General features: G+C 45.9%; 1 pseudogene; it reads right to left on the reverse strand.

Moving 5' to 3' along the window:
- LOC118749425 overlaps window positions 1-5,289 on the reverse strand; it is a 21,509-nt pseudogene that overhangs the window by 1,757 nt on the left and 14,463 nt on the right.

Consider the following 5,289-nt stretch of genomic DNA (forward strand, 5'->3'; position numbering starts at 1 on the left):
CCAAGTTGCCACATACCAGCTCAAACTGATATGGTAATCGGCAGCGATATACTTCCACAAATCCTGCTGGAAGTTATACAAAAGATTAGCGACACTATCCTTGCGCAAAAAACAATATTTGGCTGGATTCTCAGTGGTCCAATAACCAAAAATGTAATGGCATTCTCGACACAAGTAGAAGAGTGCTCGAATGCAACTCTCAGCTCTCAGCTTTGAAAGTTTTGGGAAGAGGAGGAGATTCCACAACCTCCACAAATTTCCCCTGAAGATCAGGCATGTGAGCATATATATGCAACAACAACGACTCCTGCCCCAAACGGTTGATACATTGTGCGGCTTCCATTCAAGGAAGAATTTCCAAAAAAGCGGTCTCTGGGCCACTCTCGGTCTGCTGCACTTCAGCAGTTTTTCAGTATGGAGCGATCGCTTCAGAAAAAAGGAGACTTAGCCACAATGTACAATAATGTGTTGCAAGAGTATCTCGACCTCGGTCATATGGTGCACACGAAGCCATGCGAGAAAATTTCCAATGGCAAATACTTCTCTTTCTACTTGCCACATCATGCGGTCGTCAAACCAGATAAGGTGACCACCAAAGTTCGCGTGGTATTCAACGCCTTAAAAACATCTGGTTCAGGAAAATCCCTGAATGACGTGTTGCACACTGGTCCCACACTCCAGCCAGATCTCATGCTGCTCATTCTGCAGTGGCGAATGCACAGATTCGTGTTCAATGGCGACATTGAAAAATGTATAATCTTAAAACCGTAACGTTCGGGGTTAATTGTGCACCATACCTCGCTATCCGTACCCTGCATCAATTAGCAGATGATACGATAGCGACATTTCCCTTGGCTGCCACAATACTTAAAACCGAAACGTATGTGGATGACATCCTATCCGGAAGTCAAGATATTGACAACGCCACTGAATCACTTCTTCAAGTGATCAAAGCGCTTAAGTCAGCTGGTTTCATACTCAAGAAACTAACGGCCAATCATTCGACCATTTTAGAAAAATTTCCAAAGGAGGATCTTCTCGACTCCAACTTTTTGAAATTTGAGAGCGCTTCCACAACCAAAACTCTTGGTATACAATGGAACGCACTCACAGATAAATTTTCATACACCATTCTGCCTGCATCGACATCGAATGCTGTCACAAAGCGACAAATTTTATCTTCTGTCGCAAAACTTTTTGACCCGGCAGGATGGCTATCGCCAGTGATGATTCAAGCAAAGATTCTTCTTCAAGAACTTTGGCTAGATGGCGTTGATTGGGACGAATGTGCCAAATTTATATCCTTAGCAAAATGGCAGCAGTTCGCAGAAAATCTGCCAGCCATTTGCCACATCGAAATTCCTCGATGGGTTAATTTCACTCCGGGGCAAGATACCCAAATCCGGGCTTTCCACTCTCTTAGTTGCAAAAAGCAAAGTCGCGCCATTGAAGACGGTAAGCTTGCCACGCCTGGAGCTGTGTGGTGCAGTCTTACTCGCAAAACTGGTCGCAACTGTTCGAAAACAGCTCAGAATCGTGCAACACATTATTATGGTCAGATTCAGAGATTGTGCTAGCTTGGCTTGAAAAGCCACCATGTACATGGAAGACATATATATCCAATCGTACCTCCCAAATCCGGGAATATCTTCCAACCGGTACATGGCGCCATGTTGCCAGCCAAGGCAATCCAGCTGACCTCGGCACCCGTGGTTGTAAACCGCAGGACTTGGCAAATTTCCCCTCTGGTGGCACGGACCAAAATGGCTCTCTTGCCACATGGATGCATGGCCAAGGTCAAAAGCATGCAGTGCATCTCCACCAGAAAAGCGCAAGGTGGAGGTATATCACGCGCTTGAAGAAGAGATCGATTTTCTTGATCGCTTTCCTTCTTTCTCTCGAGCACTCCGCGTGACTGCGTACATGTTCCGCTTCGTGAGCAATGCCCGCAACAAATCAAAGGGGTTAGCTACAATCACCTATCCACATCTGACACATAACGAATTTCAATATGCAAAAATTCGTCTTATCAACGCAGCGCAATCACGCCATTTTCCGAGCGAAAAAAGCGCTTTGCAAGATAAAAGGCCACTTAACAAAAAAAGTCCTCTTCTTGTTCTCAATCCTTCGTTGGACAAAGACGGACTTATACGGGTTAATGGCCGATTAGCACATTCCACATTGAGCTATAATGAAAGGCACCCAATAATTCTCCCTACCGAATCGAGGTTCTGCCAGCTATATTTGGAGTTTTTACACTCGCTGCTTCTTCACGCAGAAACACGATTAATGCTCCAAATGGTAAGGCAAGAGTACTACGTACCAAAGCTAAAACCTCTCATTAAAAAATGCATCTTTTAATGCAAAGTGTGCACGCTTTACAAGCAATATCCATGCACCGCTCTACCCCCTGAGCGCTGCAGTTTCTCACTCCCATTTTCCACTACGGGAGTAGATTTTGCTGGGCCATTCCAAATTAAAGCATCGGTGCTAAGATCTACAACCCTTATCAAGGGATACGTTGCAGTTTTTGTCTGTTTTTCCACAAAGGCAGTGCATCTCGAGCTATGCTTGGATCTTACAACCGAGGCTTTTCGAGCAGCATTCGCCCGCTTCGTTGGCAGACGAGGTTTCCCCTCAAAAATGATGAGCGACAATGGAAAAACCTTTATTGGCGCCCAGCGCGCAACAGAACGTGACTTCGTTAAATTCCTTAACGAATGTTCCGCAGACATTGTCAAAAAATATGCCCCTCAAGGCATCAACTGGCAATATATACCACCCAGCGCCCCCCACATGGGCGGCTTGTGGGAATCTGCAGTGAAAAGCTTTAAAATCCTTTTAAAGAAAAGCGCTGCAACCCACAAGTTTACTTTCGAAGAATTCACGACACTTCTGGTGCGAATCGAAGCAGTCCTCAACTCGAGGCCTCTGTCCGCACTTTCCCAAGACCCAGCTGTTATGACAGCGCTTACTCCGGGTCACTTCCTTCGAGGTGCACCGCTGTTGGCCATTCCCGAGCCTAATGCGGAAGACCTCTCCCTACTAAAGCGGTGGGAGAAAGTCAAAGCACTTCACCACCAATTTAGTCGCCGCTGGAAAGAAGATTACCTCAAAGATCAAAGAGATACAAGTGGAAAACCCCACAACGCGATCCTCAGCTAGGCGACCTCGTCGGGATCAGAGAAGATTCGCTCCCCCCCACCGAGTGGCGATTGGGACGAATCGAAAACGTTCGCCACGGCCCTGATAACCACATACGTGTCGTAGAAATCCGTACACAAAATGGAGTTATCACGCGGCCACTTGTCAAACTGTGCTTCCTTCCAAAAGCACAATAAATAATTCTATACATATTTTCCTTCTGTATATTAAGGGTCTTAACTTCCCGTTTAAATATTGTACCCAAGTACTTCTCGTTTCTCTGCCTTTGCTTCTACTTCCAGATCGAAGACATCATGGCATCAAGGAAGGCATGCCCTCTGGCTCCAACGGCGGAAACGGACAACTGCCTGCATTGCCCGCTCTGCCACCGGTACCACGCCTTGTGGACGTGCTCGGCCTTCAAGGCGATGAAGCCGCCACAACGGTTGCGAGTAGCCCGCGCACAGTTTTACTGCATCAACTGCCTTGCCCTCACCCACACTACGGGGGAGTGGGACTCGCCAGGCAGCTGCAAGACCTTCGGGCTAGTGCACCACACGCTGCTGCATGTGGCAGCCAACAACCATGCGCGCACGGACCAACGAAAGCAGCAACCCAAGCATCGCGCACCTGCACGTAAGCGGGTAAAGACGCCCACCAACAAGGTCAGCCCGAAGCAAAATACGCAGAACCCGCGCAACCAGGCGCACAATATGCGCAATCAGGCATCGCAACCGCCGCGCAAGAAGACCGCCAAACGCACGATTGCGCGCACCCCCCAAGGCCTGCAAACGGCCAACTATCAGGGCCGCACCACTAACCGCGCCCTGGGCAACGCGCTCCGCGCGCTGAAAGAACTGCAGGAGACCCTAAGCAGCGCATTCCTGCAGGGCGGGGAGGATGTTTAAGCCGTCGCTTAAAGCGCAATCCGACGGCCGTGCGCGCAATCCTTGGCCGCAGCAGTTTGGCAGTTGACCTACGTCAACTTCGAAAATGATTACCGAGCGCGCACGGCCGCCTACCATCATCGTGCCAAATTATGCGAAAGGCAGTTCAGTTACTACAGTCGGACAACGCGCACGCGCCCTTATCACAATAGTTATCGGAGTCAACATAGGTTTTGAATTTATTTGCCCAATAAAGCTGTATACCAATAAAAACCTATGCGCTCATTTGAAGTTCTAGTATAAAGCCAGACAAACTCTTTATATGTGTGTAAATACATAAACATATACATACAACTCGAAGTTGTAAACATAAAGCCGCTATTAAAACCTTTTGTGAATTTTAAAAATTGATCCTTGAGTGTTTCCTTTAAGCGGAAAGTGCGTACAAAAGAGGTGAGTGCGAAAGGCAACCATTGGAAATATTCAATCATAACCCACAAACGTCTTAACCTCAGCCTTATCATCAAGCTTGCGACGTTTCACTTTAGGGATATAAATATAAACTTTTGAACCGAAAATATGAAAATTGTTTATATCTGGTTTTCGCCCTTCCCGTCTTTCAAAAGGGGTACAAGGAATACCAGAGCAAACTAAACGATTTTGTAAAAAAATTGCTGTGTTTACAGCTTCTGCCCAGAAAGTGTGGGTTAAGCCTGCTTCCGCTAGCAAACAGCGCGCCATCTCAACTATAGATCGGTTTTTCCTTTCTGCTACACCATTTTGTTGAGAACAATAGGGTACAGTAAATTGATTGCATATACCATTACGCTCAACATCATGAGATTTGTATTCACAACCATTATCAAAACGTATAATTTTAGGTGCTTTTCCAAATTTATTTTTTACAAATGCAGCATTCGCTCTTAACTTTTCAAATAAGTCGGACTTCTTTGTTAGAAGATAAATCACAGTATAACGACTAAATTCGTCGATAAACCTCAGAAAATAACGATTTTCGCTTGGTGATGTAGTTTGCATATGACCACATATATCAGAGTGTACTAGTTCAAGTACATCGGACGTTTTGTTATTAGATTTGGTAATGAAAGGCTTCTTAGTAAATTTGCATTTTGAGCAAATATCACAGTAATGACGAATGCCACAATCAACTATTTGAAAATCGCTTACCAATTTTCCAGTTTGCATTTCTTTTACCGAGTTGAAGCTGAGGAAGCAAGGCAAAGCCTCGGATGAGAAA

This window comes from Rhagoletis pomonella, unplaced genomic scaffold, assembly GCF_013731165.1.
Source record: "Rhagoletis pomonella isolate Grant_MI unplaced genomic scaffold, Rhpom_1.0 Rhpom_scaffold_00001, whole genome shotgun sequence".
Lineage (NCBI taxonomy): Eukaryota > Metazoa > Arthropoda > Insecta > Diptera > Tephritidae > Rhagoletis > Rhagoletis pomonella.